Consider the following 22,843-nt stretch of genomic DNA (forward strand, 5'->3'; position numbering starts at 1 on the left):
TATTCACAAAGAGTCATAAGAGGTCTTTTAGAGGAAATTGTGTTTATGATGTAACCTGAATGACAATTAGATGCTAGCCAGGCAACAAAGGGTGACCTGCTATGGTCCTGAGGAAGAAAGTGCATATGTGAGGGCCAAACATTGGATGCATAAGGGGCTCGTTTAATTAACTTGACTTTTGTCCTAATAAGAGTGTTGATTTATGTATTATGCATATCATTCTAAATATATGCCCAATGATGCTTTTAATTTGCTTTAGTGATGGTTACTATTCATAAAAGGGAAAGTAAATAATTCATCATCTGTGTTTCATTCTGTAGACTCACGTAAGCAAGTTCAACCTAGAAGGAGAAGGGGAAGGTGGGGAAGGGGAAGAAGGAGAAAAAGAGAAGAGCAGATTTTTAAAGACATGCCAAGTGCCACATCAGCTGTGACGTTCACAGTCCTGCTAGTGAATTGAGTAGTAATCTTTTCCTCACTGAATCCCACTAGTGCAATGGCAGAGTTCTTACCCTCTTTTTTTTCCTGCAACATGCGTTCTGTTTGGAAAACGTTTATTGCAGAAGCTTAACTCAGAAGGCCAAACACCTCCGTGGATTTGGTCCTTTGACATGCACTGACCTTGGGTTGGACCATGTGGTTTTCTTCTGTAATAATAATGTACCAATAGCTCTCACTTATTGAATGCTTCTCATATGCCACAGATGGTGGTCAAAACTTTACTTGCATTATGGTTTATGTGCTTTAATGTTCAAAAGTTCCGTAACCACTTGGTCAGGAAATTATTTGTTATGATAACAAATCTATAAGGTGATTATTATTATGGTGGGTTTTTTTCTTTTTTACAAATAAAAAAAAAAGAAAAATTCAGAGATGGGAGTAAATTGGTGAGGTCTTAAGTTGAAGTCATTTTTTTTTTTTTTCTGCCTTTCAGTTGACTTGAAGCCTTCAAATGTTAGGAGGATTATGGCAATAATACTAATATGAGACCCAAGATGTATGATAGACATTTGTGTCCAGTTTCTTGACTGATGTATCTTTCACCTGGAATAATGTCTATTATTAAGAAAGGAATGGAATATTCTCCATAATCACTGTTTTGGACTCTTTTTGATTTTACCTGCTGCAAACCTGGTGGTGTCAGTCATTTCCATAAAGAAGAACACAACCCCCAATAATTCCTGACACCCTTGTAGAAACAGTAGAAGCACTAGGAAGGCATGGCCCTTGCTCTCCTGTCCCTTGGAACAAAACTGTCTTAGTGACGCCAACCATAATACCATCTAATTTATGAATCTTTTAAAATACAGAGGATGAGAACATTCCTCTCATCTCAGATCTCTTCTGCTGAAAATATGCTGTTGTATTTTTTTTTACTAAATACAATTATTTAACAATTAAACACTTACAGGTTTGGCTCATAGAGTGGCTGGGGTTTTCCTATCAAAATATATTTTCTTTGGAAAAAAATTCTGCATTACCCCTTAATTTTCTATCTGCCTAAGTCATTACAAATGCCCTCACACAGATTTCATTGTAGTTGAAATGTAGAAAGAAGCTCTGGGGCCTGAGAGTTAAACGCATTCCTCACTTGCTTCTGCTCAGTCATGTTATACCAGGAGGAAGTCATGAGTGGGTGGTGACAGCTGGCAATTGCAGTATTTTAGTAAGGAAGGAAGGAACGAAGGAAGGAAGGAAGGAAGACAAAGGAGGCTAAAGAAAATAACTTCTAATTGAAAAGCAACAAGCCAAAAAAGACAAAAGGAAAACCCTAGGAAAATTGAATTTATGAGAGAATATAACGGAAAAATTAGTTAAAGGAAATAGTGGAAAAGATGGCCATTCTTCCATTCTGTATTCTGAAGGCAACATTCAGAGGCTCTGAAGCATTCAAGATAAAGAATGGAATTAAAGAAAGATGGGAGTCCAAACTAATGAGTGACCAAGGCTGGGCTCCTCATCCATTTCATCTTCTTGCATGTTTCACAGTCTGACCGTGAAACTGGACCCTAAACCACATATTCTGTTTTTAAGTATGTTTTATGTTACTTTTTTTTCTGAGGTGATGTTTTAGTTCTTGAAGCTCCAGATACATGTCATTTCTGCTCTTTCAAGGTACACCAATATCTTGGTGCTGGCAAAGTGAAAGTGTTAGTCATTCAGTTGTGTCTGACTCTTTGTGACCCCATGGACTATAGCCCACCAGGCTCCTCTGTCCATGGGATCCTCCATTCAAAAATACTGGAGTGGGTTGCCATTCCCTTCTCCAGGAGATCTTCCAGATCCAGGAACTGAACATGGGTCTCCTGCATTTCAGGCAGCTTCTTTACCATCTGAGCCACCAGGGAAGCCCTTGGTGTTAAGAAGGAGACGCCTTTGCTGCCAAGACTGAGCTTGGAGGGGTCAGAGAGCAGGAGGTGGTTGTCATGTGTGGATGACTTTTATCCTTCCTTTTCTCTCATCTGTTGTGGAGAAAACATCTCTGGATTCTCCATCTTGCTATAATTCTTCATCTAATAATTGCTTCTCTTAATTTATATCAGAACATTTCCACTGAAGTCTTTCCCGACTTCCTTAAACACATCTTCAAATATTCCTTCCAAAAACACATCATGGCCAAGCTCATCTCCTTCCAAAACTTTTCTACCTCTACACAGAATCTCTCATGGTCATATTTCATGGTTTCTCCCACTATGTTCTCATTACCCTCTTATCTCTCCTGAGACTTCATCACACTGTACTATACTTGTTTGCACTGCCTCCCTCCCCTACTCAATCATGGGACTATTTGTCTTGATATCCCCAGGGCCCAGTACAATGATGGGCATATGCTTGATCTGAGGTTGGATTCAGACATTCAACAGGAGCATCGCCTTGGTTTCTATATACTCAATCTCAGTAGTATATGGTCTACCCTAGATACTATGTATATATCATCAGCTAATCTAAATACTTTATGTTATAAATGTCTCATAACTTTCCAAGTATTTGTATTATAAATTTGCTGAAGAATTTTTCTTCTACTTATATTAATTCCTAACATCTAGAGATGGTACAACTAGTTGAGTGGGGCCTTTTGCAAAAGGAAAAGAGAGAGGTGAAGTTAGTCTCAAATAAACAAAGGAGCCCAGATTTGGAGTTGGTCATTATCTCCAAGTGAGGCTATGCCTGCATTAGAGACAGACTGAAATTCCTAAAAGAGGAGGACTGTCAGCTTTACATTTTTATCCCATTCCTGGTTCAGGCTGCCTCTGGTGTGTATGCTGCTATTTCTGTCCCTCATTTTAGCATTTCTTCATAGGTCTCTCTCAAGCCTAGGTTACACCACATTATCTGGAGTTGCTGTCTTTGCTGATGAACTCTTGTGATGAGTTATAATGTGAGAATCAGTTTGATGTGGTTTCTTCTCCTTGAAAATAGACGTGTCAGGAGGATAAGCATCTTTTCTTCCAGCCATATTCCCACTATCTAGCATGATATCTGGCAATTAATAGGCCGTCAATATTATTATGTCCCTACTACCAGAAGGAAGGTAAGAATAGAATAGCAGATAGGAAGAATATCAGAGGCAGAAGGAATAGGAGGGCAACACTGGGTCAATGGTTAGCAAAAGCCATTCAATGTTGGTGCAGGACTCTACAGTTTATGAAGCAGACTTCACTTGCATGAAGTCATGGAATGGGAACCCAAGCTCCACCCTGTGTCATCATTCTTATCTAACAGGTGGCGACACTGACCCCACACGTGTAGAGTCGAGGCTGAATGGGTCCTTGGCCTAAAGCCTTCTGCCTTGCTGGCTCCCACCCCATGCAGCAAATATACATGCACCCTCTGAGGCACCTCGGGCCATAGACACTTGAACCAATGACTTCTGTGGTCCTTCTCTGAGCTCCAAACCCATGTAGACAACCTCCTACTGGATAGAACCTTCTGGACTACCCAAACGCAGTCTGAAACCAATGCACTCTCATCCCTTTGCCTGCTCTATTTCTGGACTTTGCCTCTTAGTGACCAACACCCTAGTCTTCACAGTGAAGCAAGCAGGATATTCCAGGACCCTCCTTGAAGCTGTCCTTACCGAATCTCTGGAATCTATCATCAGATCTGTTGATTTGCCTCCTCACTGCTCCCCAAATCTGAAAGCACTTCCCCACCACCATCACCTGAAATTCAAGCTACCATCACAGCCTACCACCCTAGCAGCCTTGCCTCCTACATCCATGGACCCCTTCTTCCAGTCTGCTTGCCACCTTGCAGGCAGAGTGAGCTTCCAAATTGTCAATCTGATCCTGCCAGCCCCTGTTTTTAAATACCTGACGAGCTTCTCATTGCCCCTACAGCTAAGGTGGCAAATCCCCGCAGCACCTGCAAGACCAGCTGTCTGCCTCCCTCTCCTGCTGTGCCCTCTGCATCAGCTGAGGCGGGCGGTGGGGCGGGGGGGCGGGGGGGGGGGCACGCTTCCAGCCCTGGAATGTGTGGTGTGCTCCTAGGTCAGGCCTTCTCTGGGACTGTGCCTTCTGCTCAGAATTCTTTTCCTACCTTTTAGTTATTTATTTATTTGGCTGTACCAGGTCTTAGTAGCAGCACTCAGCCAGCATGCAGGATCTTTAGTTGCAGAATGTGGGATCTAGTTCCCTGACCAAGGATCCAACCTGTGCCCTCTGAATTAGGAGGCCAAAGTCTTCACCACTGGACCAACAAGGAAGTCCCTCTTCCTACCCTTTTGGCTTGGCTAACTACTCATTTTTCAACAAGTCTCTTTTCTGTAGTACTTGTCAGAGTTGCAGCGTATGGGGATCATTGAATTGGTAGTTGTCTCCTGTTTGAGGCGTGTTCATGCTCGGAACATCAGGAAGACATGGCCAACAGCACAGCTTCCACGAAGCCCTAGAATCCAATACCTGGCAAACCCATGGGCTCCACCTTCCCTTTGGCAGCTGACTCTGCTTTCAAGTGTCAGGCCCTCCTTTGCCTAAACTATTAGGCCCCCAGCATGAACTAAGCCTCAGGTACTCGATGCAATTACTTCCTCCTTCTCATAGTCCAGTGGCTCAAAATGCAAAAGGCTCAGGGTCATGGTCATGTCTTCCAATCCAGAGTCAGTTGAACAAGCATTGTTGAGAACCAAGGAATAGTAGGATGGCCCAAGCCCATCCAAGGACATTTGGTCATGGAATATTCTAAACCAGTTTTCTCTCCCTGGCAGTTATATAAAGAGACTAAAAGGCTTGACTGTGACTTGTCAGACAGTCCCCCATGTGCATGTTTAATCCCATGATCACTCATTGGATCCATTCACTTGGGCAGATTAAAGTGAATCCTCATCGTCTACCTGATGGTGATTTTTGCATCTTGTGCCTAGGAATTAATATTTCTTTCTTCACTCCTTTATTTAGCTCTTTCCCTTAAGAGTTAGAGCTTCACCTTGCCTATTCCCAATTAGCCTTCTGCCCTTTTATTTGCTCTGCCTTCTTGTCATAGTATGATGACAGTGTTTCATAATCTTACTTGAGGATATCATGTGTCACTGTCCGCTTTGTATTTTTATTGTGTACCCGCAGTTCTGTAAATTAAATATGAGTGAGTGGTTATGGCCAGAAAAATCAATCTTTAAGCGAATTAATATTTCAATGCCATTTGTATAGCTATTTCTCCATTTAATGTGTGCCTTGGCTTGGAAATGAAAAACAGTGAATGTATCATTTTGGACAAACTTAAATCAAAGTGGAGATAAAGAAAGCAAGCCAAATATACCATAAGATTTTGCAACTAAAGGTTGGAGAACTAATGCCTTAATTTGTGAGAGTCCAGATCTTTTAAGACAAACAGTTGCAACTTTATTTGATTTCTTTCCCTGTCATTTCATTTTCATGGTATGGAAAGTAAAATGTGAATCACCATACCTATCTACAACTGTCAAATAAAACAGAAGATGCCAAGTTAAATTTGAATTTCAGAAGAGTAGCAATTTTTAGCAGAAGTTTATCCCAAATATCATATGAGATATACTTATACTAAAATTTTTGTTTGTTGTGTATCTAAAATTCAAATTAACTGGGCTTCCAATTTTTTTCTTTTTTTGCTAAAGTTGATAACCCTACCATATAAGGTAGTTGTAAGAAATAAAAGCAATTTCTTGAGATAACATAATTGAAAGAATCTAGCATGATTCCTAATACAGAATAAATATATTACTTTCTCTTCTCTTTATTAAGAAGTCACAGATTATCATTCTGAAAGAAAATATTTATTATTCATTTATAAATAAATAAAATAAATTTATTTATAAATGTATTTATAAATAAATAAAAAATATTTATTATTTAGAGAAATGGTTTAGAGTTGAGAGCATTAACACCAAACAAATGTTACTTTTTTTCTTTACTTAACACCAGAGATGTCAAAATCACTTCCACAAAATTGTTTAAGATTCATTTTCACCTAACATCTCTAGAAAATCAACCCTTCCCCTTCTCCATTAAAACAAACCATATTTTAGATAAGAAAATTAAACTTTTGGTAGCATTAGTGGTTTTTCCTCTGTTGGGATTATTCCAAAATTAAACTGTAGGCAAGAGATATTAAATATTTTAAAATTTTATTTCTTCATGGTACCTCAGAACAGGGTATTTGTGGTGAATGCATATATTTTGTCACCTTTCTCTATCTAATGAAAGTTATGTCTATTGTCATTTGGAAGAGTCCTAGGCACTGAGCCAGAAAATTGATTACTACCAGTTTTAGAGAAGAAGAGCAAAGGGAGCAATTGAAAGTTAAATCCAGACGAGATTGGGTGCGTTCAGGGTGGTAAATCCAGTCCAATAAACCTTCAAAACTGAACAGACACTTAGGGAAGTGGACTCTCTTTTCTGCCGGTAGGACACAATAGACTTTCTAGAAGGCAGATTGACAGTATGTATAACAAATTATAAAGCTCTGCATCCTGCTGAGATGAACTGGCCCTGTAGAGGGCAGAGGGAAATAAGGGTGCTTCCACTCTCCTTGTTAGTTTACTTGATCCACCTCCATCCATCGTCCTTGGGTCCAGACTATCAACTCATTGGGAAAAAGAGTTATCTAATATTTTTGGTACTTACAGTAACTCACAGTTAGTATTGGATTGGCCAAAAAGTTAATTCAGGTTTTTCAGAAACCTAAACTAACTTTCTGGCCAACCCAATAATTTTTTGTAAACTGAGTTCATTCAATTTGAATGAACTGAGGATATAATTTGGTTATCATAAATTAATATGAGAAAAAAACCTCAAAGCCCATACCCTTTCATCCAGTTATTCTATGAATTTATGCCAAAGAAAGAGATTTTTGTCTTCATAGAGAGATGTATCTAAGGATGTTTATCCAACATGATTATAGCAGACAAACCGGAAACAGGTTAAACACCAGCAGTAGATTGAATTGTGCCTCCCCCAGGTTCATATGTTGAAGTCCTAATTCCAAAGGCAATGGTATTTGGAGGTGGGGCCTCTGGGAGATAATTAGATTTCGATGAGGTCAAGAGGGTAGGGCCCTCATGAAAAGATTAGTGACCTTTTAAGGAGACACGAGAGACCATGTTTTCTGTCTGTCCTTTCCTGCTAAGAGGATGCAATGAGAAGATGCCCATCAACAATTCAGAATGAGAGTTCTCATCAGAATTCTGCCATACTGGCACCCTGATCTCAAACTTCCAGCTCCAAGAACTGTGAGAAAATAAATTTCTGCTGTTGAGGCCACGTAGTCTATGCTATATTTTGTTATGACTGCCCCCACAGACTAAAACAATATTCAAGAGTAGAACATTGGTTAAATAAAAGATGCTAAATCCATTTGTCAATGATTGTGGCATCATAGTCAGTCTGTAAAATACATGTATGGGAATATTTCCATTGTATTTAAGTGAAAAAAGCAGGCTAAAAACAGTATTAAATACAGCACTATATTTTTAAAACCAGTAGAGTTACCTACATAAGCAATATGTATAAATTTTTGAAAAATATGTCAGGCACCAAAATATGAATAAACAGTTGTCTCTGAATGATTGAATTATAAGATTACTTTTCATCAGTTTTTCTTTGAGCTTTTCCATATTTTATAAGTTCTGGGTTTTGAATATATTTTACTTTTGAAATTATAAAAACAAGTTTAGCAGATTTTTTTTGCTGCTGTTTTTGCTTTTGAGGTTGTTTGTTAGTGAACTCACACCCATCTGGGGAATGACACTGAAAATGAAGAGGCAGTCCAAGAGATAGTTTCTCAGACCTGGGAGTCTTTCCCCATGATGGCTGAGAGCACCCAACTATATCCAGCAGCCTCTTACTGTACCAAGAGGCAAAGTCCAAAGCTCCAGTAGCATCAGGAACCCCACCTAAAGGAAATGCTCTCAGTTTCCTGTCTTCCTACTTTTTATCTCATCACTGTTTCACTTGCCAATTTTTCTGATATTTCTGCTCATTGGATGAAAAAAACTAGTAAGCTAAAAAGAACCAGGAAATCTTTAACAAGTAGAAAAAGAAAGATGTTTTAATGAGCTAAAGAGACCTTTAGAAAATGAAACAAAATGAAGAGGAATGTTTGAAACAGAAAATGAGTTGTTTCAAAGGTATGACTTGACTTCTCTACACCTCCTTTTAGACTGATTTTAAAACCCTAGTGCACTCACCCATTTCCTCCACCTGTGCACAATTTGAAAATTTGTCTGGCTATTAAATATTTTGGCAATTACACTGAAAACTCAGAAACAGGAGTATGTGCCCTCTCTCCCTTTGGCTGGGACAGTCAGCTCATTAACCAAGGCTTTTGCTCCTCTTCTGTGTCTTCTTTTTGTCATATAGCTCATTACAATAGTACATCCGTATAACTGTGCTGCACTCATAAAATGGAAGCATTTTTATAGCTTACATTTAAAAGCTACCAGTCTCTTCATTTGTTGGGCGACCTCCAGCCCTTTGCATGGATGAGGTCCTTATATCCTGGCATCTTATTGGAAGTATTGGCACAGCTATATCTCGTTACCTAGGTTGAGGTTGCAGCCTTCCATGGAACAGTTATCCTTGCCCTCTTACATTGTCAGAAGCTATTCAGAGTGACTGTAAGCCTGGAGAAATGACTGAATTACAAAGACTTACTGTGAAAAGTCTGGTGGCTCACAAATTCATAACAGATGAAGTCACAAGGAAGAAGAGGCAAGAGGTCATAGGCCATTATTGAAAAATATACAACAGAACTTTGAAGAGGGGTTAGAACTATTATATAAGAAGGGATCAACATAATTCTTTATGTAGCTATTTTATAACAATCTTATGGAGTGTACATAATAATAATCTTAGCAATACCATCTTTCCATTTCTAGACTTTATTTGAATACCAAGATTATTTACCCCAAAATTCAAGGAAAACTAAACTACTTTGGGAAGCATGAAAACCAGTTCAGAACTGCAGGGGACAGAACACAGTCTCTTTCTTGGGACAGCTATAAATGTTGCTTTACCTGACCACATTGTAGCTGAGAAATCATGCAAGAGAATGGAGGCTAACTCTTCTCTTCAATCCCAGAGCTTCTGGGAGGGTCTTTGTTGTACCTTATTCTCAGTCTGACTCTGTTCTCCTGACATTTCTGCTCACTTTTTTAAATTGGGATTAGTGGGGGAGTAAACATTATTTCCATGGATTGTTGACTAAATATCCAGGTCAAAAATCTGTACAATCTAGAATGCTTTCATTTAGCCTGGCACTGTGGTACTCAGTTATTCTTCATGAAACGCCTGATCAAGAAATATCATAGGGACTTTAGTGGTTCAGTAGTTAAGACTCTTCACTCCCAATGCAGGAGGCATGGGTTCCATCTCTGGTCAGGGAACTAAGATCCCGTACACCTCACAGTGCGGTAAAAAATAAAGTGAAAGAAAGACAGAAATGTCATAAATTGCATTGCCCCCTATTCCTATTAGTACTGCTGATATTTTCTGGTCTTGTTTTCTTTGTCTAATTCCCTGCTATATTAATAATATGCTGTGTTTTAAGAGCTAGATGAGTGAACAATCACTCAGGATTTGCTTAGAGAAAGACAAACACTTTATTGAACAAACCCTCAATGAACACCTATACGCATTGTATTTCAAGTACTGTACTCTAGAATACAAAGTGGGCAACAGCCCTGGAGGTCTCCAGAGTCCAATGGGACCACCAGAGGTAGACAAATACCTATGATATAATGTATAATGTGATACATGCTGTCCTGGAGGTATAAAAGAGCACTATGAAAAAATTAATTATACCTTAGAGAAGTCGCTTATGAACTGTAACCTACCAGGCTCCTCCACTCATGGGATTTTCCAGGCAAGAGTACTGGAGTGGGCTGCCACTTCCTTAGTAACATGAAGCAGAGCCTTGGAGAAGGAAATGGCAGCCCACTCCAGTATTCTTGCCTGGAGCATCCCAGGGACAGAGGAGCCTGGTGGGCTGCCGTCTCTGGGGTCACACAGAGTCAGACACGACTGAAGTGACTTAGCAGCAGCAGCAGCAGCAGCAAGCAGAACCTGGAAGTATCATGAGTAATTTGCAAGAAAGAGAGGGCAGCATGGCAGAAAGAAGAGCAAACTGTTTATACTTGATGTTATTCCTCAAAGAATTTTAGGTGAATATCATTCCATTGGTCTATTTTCTGTTTTCAATTTGAAAATGTTACTTGGGGCATCAGCTCCAGGATTCTAGACAAAGAAGAACCTGAAGGTTAACAAACTGACTCAAACGAAAACTATCAAGGAGGCCTTTTCTGGTTCAGCCATGGATATTCTGTGTTTTTCTTTCCACTGAGAAAGATGCATTTGCAGTGAAGGATAGTCCTATGAAGTTTTACTTGATATCAGGATAGTCTCAAACACCTCCTCCCTTTTTGGAAAGTTTCTCAGGAAGAAAAATGTTCTTCAAAACATGTTCTTCATGACCTTCAAAAATAGCTGTTAATGTTCAGCTATTCCTAAGAATATTTGGATTTTCATGAGGGGCCAAGATTAAACTTTTAATATGGTCATTGCAATCTTTAGTAACCAAGTGGGGAGAAATGTTGCTAGTTCTGAAGTTCCTGTTGTTGTTCCTGACACTATTTAATCTAGGCTTCCTCTTTGATGCTCTTAGACATCATCCCCGCATAAGGGAGGCCACCAGTTCTGTCTGCTCCAGGCAGAGGCTCAGTGCTATACATTAGTAGAAAAATTTTCAGATTCGCCTAGACAGTGAGGGAGGAGTTGAGCTTCTTCAGAGCTGGCTAGACCCCAAAGTATGCTCATGGGTTTGCTTTTGACACATTTCTCCTTCCAACTGTCCTTATTTTTAAGCAGTGGTTACAGTTCCAAACTTATTTCAAAACACTAAAATTGGATGTCTAAAATAGCCTTTGATGAAATCTAGATTAATTTGTATTAATTTCAAGGGAAATGTCAATTGAATACTAAAATTATATTAAGAAAGAACACAGTGTATAATGCTTATCTTAATGATTGATTAAATTTTACCTCTTGTGGTTGCCCTTTTTTTAATCCAGCAAAGTCTTACCGAGTGTATAATAAGGCAGTAACTCACAAACTAATTCATTTGTCTGATTTCTTCACAATCAATGTCCCTTTTTCAGTTTTTCCCTTCCCATGGAACAGTGAAACTTGAAGGGAAAAAGCAATGAGCTCTGTATCTGATATTTTTACTTTCAACACTGAGTCTCAAAAGAGAAAATGACAAAGTTAAATCATCTATGTAAAACACAGTATGTATAAAAGAAAAAATGTAGCATATCTTTTTAAACAAAAATTAGAATTGAAGATATAATCAAACTCAAGGTTGAACTTCTGAAGACCAGCCAACTTAGCCAATTTCTTGAAAGTTTGCTATCAAGAAATTTTGCAGATAACTCTCACCAAAACAAATTGCTTTGGACTATAAATGATCTGGAAATTTCATACCAAGAGAGGATGTTCTCTTTTATAAAAACAGTGATACCAGAGGTAACTTTCCTGACCAGGAAGCCAAATTTCCTCAGCCACACTCACTGACTGGAAACCTCCCCCTCCCCAACCCCCTCTGTCCTGTGCCATTCTAATAACCACTAGAAAGCAGATGTCAGATGTGGAATTTTTCTCACTGAAGTGAGATGTAGGTTTTTTGATGATTCTGGTACCATGGTGAGGAACCCACACTATAAAGACTAGGCCTGTAAGAATAAATTGCCTGGAAGGATGGATAAGAGGGAAAGAAAGAGAATGTCAGAGGAAAGCATCTTGCATTGTATATGTATTGTCCTTTATTTTCAGAGAATGAGATGTTTCCTTTGCAAAAAAAAGTCATCCTATACGTGTGTGTGTATGTGTGCACGCGCATGCTCAGTTGTGTCCAACTCTTTGTGACTCCATGGACTGTAGCCTGCTAGGCTCCTCTGTCCATGGAATTTTCCAGGCAAGAATACTGGAGTGGGTTGCCATTTGCTACTCCAGGGGATCTTTCCAACCTAGGGATCAAACCCACATCTTGCATCTCCTGCACTGATAGACAGATTGTTTATCAACTGTGCCACCTGGGAAGCCTATATATATAGATATATATAGATATATAGATATATGTCAATGATAAATTGTTCACTTAAGAGTAGCATACAATAAAATACACTGCAGACAAAATTCCATATTTGGCAGAATTTAATTTTCTTTTTAATGATTCAAAAGGAATTATAGAATCTTGTAATCCTCATTTTGAACATCAGTTATCATTGTATGTTAAACATGGAGTGATCTGCCAAGAGAGTTTGCCCATCAACTAGGTATTACTATGTTTGTAAAAATATTTCACAAACAAGAAGAGAGACACTTCTATAAAAGGTACCAGTTTAGGAGCTGATTAGAGCAAGGCCACTTGCTCAAGAATGTGAGGCAGTCAGTGTTTCCTCACAAATGCAGGGCAGTGCTCAGTTTTTGGTGTGAACACATCATTTAACCTTCCTCAGCCTCTCTTGTCTCTCTGGCAATGTGGGGTGATAAGGTCTCATTCTCTCAGGACAGCTGTGAGAAAGGAGCTAAGAAGCAAGGAGAAAAACACATCACAAATCAATAGATACTTAATAGAAGATCAACAGAACTTCTCATAGAAAGTGTTCTCTGTTTGAACAGATCATTGATTTTAGGAACTCTGATTCTAAAATCAGAGTTGATGTCATGCCCAGTAAGCTGGATCCCTGCCATGACAATCCTGTCAGTCTGGGGCCAATTTGGTTACTAGGAGCCAGCTACCCAAAGACAGCCTCTGCTGAAGTCACATGGCATCTGAAGTGCCTGTGAATTTTGCTAATTATCTTTGCAGAAAGGAAGACATTTTCACACAGTTGGATTTCAGTTCCCTGCTGATTCTTCTTCTCTTTCAGATGCCAAGCGGATACATTGATTGGGAATCACTGGAGCCACGCTCATGAAGCTGGTTCTATATGGTACAGGGTGTTTTGTTCATTTCCCATGAAAGATGTTTTCCTTTATTCTCTTGGGAGCTGCTGCTTTAAATGATCCCACAGTTGTCTCTTCCAGGTCAGTTTACTATGTGTCAAGGTCAGGTCTTTGGCTAGCATGAACACTACAGTTTCTTTGTCTATCAGCTCAGACTCTAGAGTTTCTAAGGGAAGGTGAGGCAGAGCTTGCTTTGTGTCCCAAGCTGTGGTCATAGTCTTCACTCTGACCTGACTGCACTGCTGGGAGACAGCCTACAGGCTTCTAAGAAGTACTTGGCAACATTGTGCTATTCACTCTCTACCCTTTGGATGTTTAGACATTACAAGGAAGTATGACTAATAGCACTGAGATGCCTACTAGAGAGACAGATTTTTTTCAAAAAAATTTTGACAACAAGGACTGATTGGCTAACGTAGTACTTAGAACCTCTCACCAGGCCTGTATTTACAATGAGTGTGATGTTTAAGCTACTGGTGGGGATTCTGTGGACTTGAGGAAAGGAATAGTTTATATAAGAATGACTTTCTTCTGTTGCCTGTTTTCTCAACTATACCTGAGATTAATATTAAACATAGGCATGCTTTTAAAAATAAGCCACAAAAGAGCATTTTGTACTGTCTAACGCTGGGCTGACTACCCATCCTAGGAATTTGGAAGGTACTTGATGTGATGTCACATCACAAGAGTTATCAGCCTGTACTATTATGGTGACTTCTCTGTCTCCCCAGCTAAAAAGTAAGTACTTTGAGGACCGTCATTTTATCTTTATCTCCAGCCCCTAGTGCTAAACCTGGTATGTTGAAAGCACTGAATTGATAGCAGAACAGATAAATGCATGAATAAATAAATGAATCCATAAGAGAGAGAATAGGGAGGGGAAAACAGAGAGAAAGTGATGAGAGAAAAGGAAGACAAGAAAGAAGGGAGGCTCTGCAAATGTTAAGGTCGCGGTCATTTAGCATGGACAGATGTTATACCAAGAGCTAAAACTCACCTGTAAGACATGTATCCTAATGGTGTATTCCAAGTTTTAGCAAAACTGCATTTGTTTATTTCTTTACTCTTCACCTGCATTATCTTTTTTAAACACAAGTCAGCTAGACTCAAGAATTTTGGTTTTGGTTTGAGGTGGAGACCCGGTTGTAGGACTACTTGGCAATCCCGCCCCCGTTTCCCCCAAGAGGGCACTAACCTGGATGTGTCAGGAGTATTCCATTCTTGACCAAACAAGCAGCACAGCATAATGGCTGAAAACAGGGCTCTGAGTCCCACTATCAGAATCTGCCCGACCTCTAATTAAGTGTGTGTCCTTGAACCAATTATTTACCTGAGCCGCAATTTCCTCATAGGCTGTGGAAGAACTCAAGAAGTTGTGTATCAAAATATTTGGTACAGTGCTTGGCACCTTACACACATACTCTAAATGTTAGCACTAAAAAGTCATCTCTAGGACTTCCCAGGTGGCGCAGTGGTAAAGAACCTGCCTGCCAGTGCAGGAGACATGGGTTCGATCCCTGGTCCGGGAAGATCCCACATGCTGCAGAGCAACTAAGCCCAGGCACTACCACTACTGAGCACACACACCTTAGAGCCTGAACTCTGTAACAAGCGAAGCCACTGCAGTGAGAAGCCTGCACAGTGGAACTAGAGAGTAGCCTCTGCTCACCGCAACTAGAGAAGAGCCTGAGCAGCAACAAAGATCCAGCACAGCCAAATAAACAAATAAAAATTATATTTTAAAAAGCCATGCCTTCTCAGGAAGGCAGCTGTTGGAACAACAAGGAAGAGAAAGAGGAGGAGAAGGGAGAGGGAAGGATGAGGAACCAGAAGAGAGGAGGAAGAGAAGGAGGACGAATGTTCTGAGCCAGCAACCTCAGCTATAACTTCTGATACAGCCCTGCATTTGGTGCTGACTCTAACATGCTTCCTAGGAGCACCAAACGCACCATAGAAATCCTTTAAGGAGCTGGAGGAGGGAGGGAGTCAGGGTGGTTGGAGAGGGAAGCCTGACATTGAAGGGAACTATATCTGTGCAAGTGGCTATTTTTGTCAGCCCAACCTCAGTGGGTGTGCAATTGGGAGTCTACTTTTTTTTTTGATCCAGCTCTTTTTATAGTTGCTGGTTTTTCTTAAAGGCAACCCTTCCTCCATCTTTTCCCAGGCTGCTGAACTAATCTGGAAGATTGCTTATGGGAGTATTTATTATGTGCAATCTGGAATAGACAACATTTAGATTAGGAATTAGCTACCCCTTTAAGATGTAGAAACAATCTCACCATCAACCCTAGCAGACATTCAGCATATAAAGGTGTTTTATCCATCAAGACAGCAAACACGGCATTACCATTTCAAAAGCGCTTTAGATTGGCAGTACAGACACCATCTATACAGGGCAGCTTTGGTGAGAAAATGAGCTCACATCAGTACATCAGCGCAGCCTATGCTCTCTGTTCTTATGATGAAACCTTGATTTTGACCATTTCAAAACATTTTCCCATTGTTATCCCACTGGTTCAAGTAGAGTCCCTGCTTTCAAGAGCTTTTATATGAAGTTAGACTGTCTGATGCAAAAGTAGGACACCTGCATCATTTGGTGCTTTGAAAATACCTTTTTAAAGAATTGTTTGAAAATTTCCTACCTGTTGGCCATACTGGAAAGTTATTTTTAAGAGCCTGGATGTGATGATGACTGTTTCAACACTTGAACCATGGAATCCATAGCACAATGCCAATGCATATATCCATGTGTCCCTGGAAGAAGAAAGCTGAATGAGACTCATTGCCCTCTCCTCTGAGGCTTCAGGACCAAGCATCCAGACTGAGATGACGACCTCTTTAAAGAGGAAATCAGTGCCAGTGTGCTGGGGTGTGCTCTAGGGGGCTATCTGGCTGACTGGTGCATACAGCATCTCACAGTAGAGGAAGATTTTCAGTGGTTTCAGATAAAGGTCAGCCATTTTAGAAAAATATGAGTTGTTTTTTTTCTCCCTTACTCTCTCCCCTAGAGCCAAGCAGGTGGTCCACTGCATGCTTGTGCTAATGAATTAGGCAGCTTGCACTGTACAAAGTGCATTTTCATTACTATGAACAAAGCAGGCTGCGGGGGAAATTTGATAGGTGGCTTCCACTCAAAAGACAAGATGCATTTATCTGAAGGCAATTCAGTGGTTTATTATGGACAGCAAGGCCCTTTGTCTTTTTGTCACAATCTTCCTGTGAACATCACCATGATTCATAGTCAAATTATAGTCACTTTCTACCACCCTGGCTATTTAAATCACAGACTCCCCAATCTAGGCAATCTTCACAATTTTAAACAGCATCCAAGGGTGCAATTCCATTTTCTATCACAATAATTTGAATTTGTACAAATAAGAATTGGTCACCAGGAAGTGACTTTTTGATTATTTCTTTTGCTTTGTTATAGATAAGTATTGGGGCTCTCACAAGTACTTAGATTATAAGCAGTTGGAATCATATCATTTCCCAGCAAGACTTATTATTTTACTCATGAAGGTCATTGTGTATCTTACAGAAAGTGACAATAGTTTCTTATTTCCCTCAAGAATCTTGACATTAGCCTTGATTCTCAGCCTGGGTGAAGGTCTCCAATACATTAAAAAGGTGAGACTGTAAGGTAACAAGATATTGTCAACATCAGTTCAGTTCAGTTCAGTCACTCAGTCATGTCCAACTCTTTGTGACCGCATAGACTGCAGCATGCCAGGCTTCCCTGTCCATCACCAATTCCCAGAGCTTGTTCAAACTCATGTCCATCAAGTTGGTGATGCCATCCAACCATCTCATCCTTTGTTGTCCCCTTCTCCTTCTGTCTTCAATCTCTCCAGCATCAGCGTGTTGTCTAATGAGTCAGTTCTTCATGTCACGTGGCCAAAGTATTGGAGTTTCAGCTTCAACATCAGTCCTTCCAATGAATATTCAAGACTGATTTCCTTTAGGATTAACTGGCTTGATCTCCTTGCAGTCCAAGGGACTCTCAAAAGTCTTCCCTAACACCATAGTTCAAAAGCATCAATTGTTCAGTCCTCAGCTTTCTTTATGTTTCAACTCTCACATCCATACATGACTACTGGAAAAACCATAACTTTGACTCTTTGACCATATGGATCTTTGTCAGCAAAGTAACGTCTCTGCTTTTTAATATGTTGTCTGGGTTGGTCATGGCTTTTCTTCTGAGGAGCAAGTGTCTTTTAATTTCATGGCTGCAGTCATTACCTGCAGTGATTTTGGAGTCCAAGAAAGTCACTGTTTCCATTGTTTCCCCATATATTTTCCCTGAAGTGGAAGGATGGGATGCCATGATCTTCATTTTTTGAATGTTGAGTTTTAAGCCAGCTTTTCACTCTCCTCTTTGACTTTCATCAAGAGGCTCTTTATTTCCTTTTTGCTTTCTACTATAAGGGTGGTGTCATCTGCATGTCTGAGGTTATTGATATTTCTCCCAGCAGTCTTGATTCCAGCTTGTGCTTCATCCAGCCTGGCATTTCATATGATGTACTCTGCGTATAAGTTAAATAAGCAGGGTGACAATGTACAGTCTTGACCTACTCCTTTCCCAGTTTAGAACCAGTCCATTGTTCCATGTCCAGTTCTAACAGTTACTTCTTGACCTGCATACAGATTTCTCAGGAGGTAGGTCAAGTGGTCTGGTATTCCTATCTCTTGAAGAATTTTCCACAGTGTTGTGATCCATACAGTCAAAGGCTTTGGCATAGTCAAAAAAGAAGAAGTAGATGTTTTTCTGGAATTCTCTTGCTTTTTCGATGATCCAGTGTCAACATCAGTGATTTTCAGACTTTCTTGCATATCAGAGTCATCCAGGTACTTGGTAAAACTCAGAGATTGAGGGCCATTTCTCCTTCAATGAGGCTGATCTTTGTATTTTTTATGATGTCTCCAGTGGCTGATGAACACTGGACTAATCCATTTCATTTCTTTAGTTTACTAAGGAAAAGAGCAACCCTGGACTGTCTTCTGGGAGCAGTAATCTCATTGTTTGCCCAGGAATATGCATAGGCTATGCATGGTGTGAATGCTAGTCATTTAACAAACTAGATTGCCAATTCCTTAATCTCTTTGTTTGCCCAGATGCCAGTGAGATTGTTCTTAATGGATGCCATCAAAATAGATTACTAAAACTGAATAGGAATGACTAAAGTTCAAATTTCACAGAAATTAGAGCTTCCCAGGTAATCAGACTGCAGGTATATAGACAAGTTGTTTGATTATTGCTCCTGCTTAGAGAATATAGATGCTAGAAACATAATTTCCAGATGTCCACACAGGACCACAGTCCTTAATCTGCAATTCCAAAATCTCCAAAACACTAAAGACTGAAAGATTTCCCAAGGTTTACACATAAACTCCCTTGACAATTATATTTGACCTGAATTGATAGCCTTTTCTTATTGCATAATTACACAATTTAGTGTGAATATTGAAACATTTCTCTGCAGAAATTCTACTGATTTGGATTTCCTGCTGGCAGTGTTATGTGGTGTTCAGTATATGCACCCTTTTGCCTTTCCAATGTTAAGAAAAAAATTTCTGAATCCTGACATACATCTGGCCTTGAAATGTCCTGCAATAAGGTTGTAAACCAGTATTATATTTTTCCATATTGATGATGGACCCCTGAGGATTTGTGTGCTACCTTGGCTCAGTCCCAAGAGTTATCCTTGACAAAATTCAACAAGATAAATTTCATTATGTTGAAACATAAAATGACTAATTTTTTTTTATTAAGGAACCATGACAAATGTGAGTGTTCATTCTCTACTGAACCATGGATCTCCTTACAATTTTTTCTGACAAAATGACCTACTTGGAAAAACCAAAAGGGAGTTTGGTTTTCAGAAGCATTTCCTACCATCCTCTACCTTTCAGTCCACTCTTTTGATCCCCTCTTCTTCAGTGTCTAATCAACAAACTATAGGGAAAATACATTCTAAGTTAACTTAGAGTTTATGACTGAAATTTGAATTGGAGGTAAATATGATAGTTAAAGATGAGTCAAATTATAAAAACAGACAAATAGATCAATGGAACAGAATCAAGATCCCAGAAATAGACCTTAGCAAATATGGGCAATCAATATTTGACAAGTGAGCCAGTAATACTAAATAGAGAAAGGGCAGTCTCTTCAATAAATGGTGGGGGAAATTAGATATCCACATATAAAAAAAATGAAATGGTACCTCTTTTTTCACAAAAATTAAGTTGAAATGGATTAAAGACTTAAATGTAAGACCTGAAACCATGAAGATCCTGGAAGAAAACATAGGACAAAAGCTCCTTGACATGTGTCTTGGCAATGATTTTGGGGGGTTTAAGACTGAAAGCATAAACAAGAAAATTAAAAATAAACAACTGAGATTCCTCAAAGAAGCCTCTACACAGCAAGAGAATCAGCAAAGGGAAAAGGTAACTTACAGAATGGGAAAAAAATATTTGTGAACCATACATGTGATAAGGGTTTAATACTCAAAATATGTAAAGAATGCATACAACTCAGTAGCAAAACAAACATACAATTAATCCAAATAAGAAATGGGCAAAGGACCTGAGTAGACATTTTTCAAAGAAGATATATGCATGATCAACAGATACATAAAAAAATGCTCATGTAACTCATTATAGAAAAATGCAAATCAAAACCACAATGAGATGTCACCTCAAGCCATCATCAAGAAAACAAAAGATAGCAAATACTGATGTATTGGTACAGCCACTATGGAAAAGAGTGTGGAGGATTTTCAAAACTTTAAAAGTAGAGCTAATGTATGATCCAGAAATTCCAATTCTGGGGATATATCAAAAAGAAACAAAAACACTAACTTTGAAAAGAGATTTGCACTCCCATGTTCATAGCAGCATTATTTACAAGACATGGAAACATCCTAAATGAATGTCCATCAACAAATAGATGGATAAAAAGTTGTGCCAGATATAGACATAGATAAAGATATATATTTCAGCATAAAAATAATGAGAAAATCCTGCCATTTGTGACAACGTGGATGGACCTTGAAGACGTTATTCTAAATAAAATAAGTCGTACAGAAAAAGACAGATACTGTATGATCTCCCTTATATTTGGAATCTGAAAAAAAAAAACCAAGGAAAAAGAGATAAAATTTGTATTTGCTGGAGGTGATGATACAGGGAAGGGGAATTGGAGGAAGGTGGTCAAAAGGTATGAACTGGCAGTTACAAGATAAAAAGTACTAAGGATGTAACATACAATATGATAACTATAGTTAATACCTCATATGATATGTAGGGAAGTTGTTAAGAGAATAGATCCTAAGAGTTCTCATTTCAAGGAGAAAAAAAAATTTTTTTCCTTTCCTTTTTATTGTATCTACATGAGTTGATGGATGTTAACAAAACTTATTGTGGTAATCATTTCACAATATATTTTAGTTAAACCATTATGAAGCACACTTGAAACTTAAATAGTGATGTATGTCAATCATATCTCCAAAAAATAGAGGAATGATTTTAAAATAAAACACACACACACAAATGAGTCAAATTAACATACTCTGATTGTCAGAGATTTCTTTGAGAGAACTCTACTGCAGTAGACCCTAACTCCATATGATATATTATAAAAATCCATCTCTATTCTTATATTTTCATGTGTGTAATTTACATAACCCAGTTTCAGAACTGTGTAATATTTGAAATGCAGTCATTATTGTTCTTTGGTTTTTTTCATTATGGTTGTTTGTGTTTGTGTGACTAAACATAAAAAATAGTTATTTAAAATATACTTTATAATAACTAACAAATATTTTTCTTGGGATATTTAAGCATCATAGAATTTAGCCGCCTGATGTGAATAGTCAACTTATTGGAAAAGACTCTGAAGCTGGGAAAGACTGAAGGCAGCAGAAGAGGGAGACAGAGGATGAGATGGTTTGATAGCATCACCAATTCAATGGACATGAACTTGGGCAAACTCTGGGAGATAGTTAGGGACAGGGAGGCCTGGAGTGCTGCAGTCCATGGGGTTGCAAAGAGTTGGACACGACTTAGTAACTGAACAAAAACAAGACTTTTTATGTAAGAATCTAATAATACCTGTGGCTTCCCTGGTGGCTCAGTAGTAAAAGAATTTACCTGCCAGTGCAGGAGACGTGGGTTAAATCCCTGGGTCAGGAAAATCCCCTGGAGTAGGATTCTTGCCTGGGAAATTCCAAGGACAGAGGAACCTGGCAGGCTACAGTCTGTGGGGTCACAAAGAGTCGGACGACACAACTTGGCAACTACCCACAGTGATACCTGCAGCTGATTCCTTACGTAAGTTTGGATTGTAGTTGAGTTTTCAAATAACTTCTGAGCTAAACAACAATGTGCTTGCATTCCAAATAAGGACTATTAGTTGTAATTGATAACATATGGAATTTGCCAACTATATTAAGTAATGAGTGCTCCTCATGGGCAAAATCAGTTGCCTATTCTGCTTAAAATCTTGGCTTCAATTCAGAGTTATTGTGAGACGAGGTTACACCTTCACAGCTTGTAAACATGCCTACTTAGCCGGTATTTATTAACGCAAATCAGCTAAAGACAAATGTTCTCAATAGCATATTTAAAGAGAATGTAGATCCTTTCTATGATGTCTTCCAGGAGATAGCCAGAGTCAATGTTTCATTTCCACTATTACAATTACCAACTTCCTGACAGCATGAAAGTCACTGTGACCTTAGTTATGAGTCGCAAATCAGGTTCTCAGCAATAGGATTGCTGAGAGGATTACTAAATTAATTAGTACTACCTGGCAGTTACACACAGAAATGGAGGTGGGTATGGAATGACAGGTGTGGAGAGCTGTCCTCCTGTGTGTTCAAGAACAGACAATAGTCTGGATTCCCTTCCTCAGAAGAATATATAAATCTCAGACTCTTAGAAGCTATTCAGTCTCAGCGTTTGTTTTTCAGAATCCTCACTTTTGATGATGTTTTTGCTGTAATTTATTATAAAAGCACCTATTTCAGATGCAACTAAAAAATCTGAGTGAGGGGAGGGACTTTCCTGACTTTCAAGGTGGCAGCCCTTTACTCACTTTAGACTTGTACCACGTGTTTAGAATCATGAATTTTCAGACTATTTATGCCAAGAATATTTCCCTTTACTCAAATTGACAAACTTTTAACACATACAGTCTTATAGATTCCTTAAAAGAGTTCTCAGGTTGAGGGGCTATCTGACAAGGGGTCATCAGATATCCAATGCTCTGTATGTGTGGGGAATCATATGCTTTTCCCAGAATGTAATCTGTGATATACATCAACTTCTCAGAAGCTTTATGACCCCTCAAAACAAGGTTAAGAGTT

The 22,843-nt window shown here is 39.0% G+C and overlaps 1 protein-coding gene across 2 annotated transcripts in view; it reads left to right on the plus strand.

The window, feature by feature from the left end:
* The window catches only part of KCNB2 (potassium voltage-gated channel subfamily B member 2), a 441,431-nt gene that overhangs the window by 198,357 nt on the left and 220,231 nt on the right, over positions 1–22,843 (plus strand). The window lies entirely within an intron of this gene.

Source organism: Cervus canadensis, chromosome 12 (genome assembly GCF_019320065.1).
Source record: "Cervus canadensis isolate Bull #8, Minnesota chromosome 12, ASM1932006v1, whole genome shotgun sequence".
NCBI classification, from domain to species: Eukaryota; Metazoa; Chordata; class Mammalia; order Artiodactyla; family Cervidae; genus Cervus; species Cervus canadensis.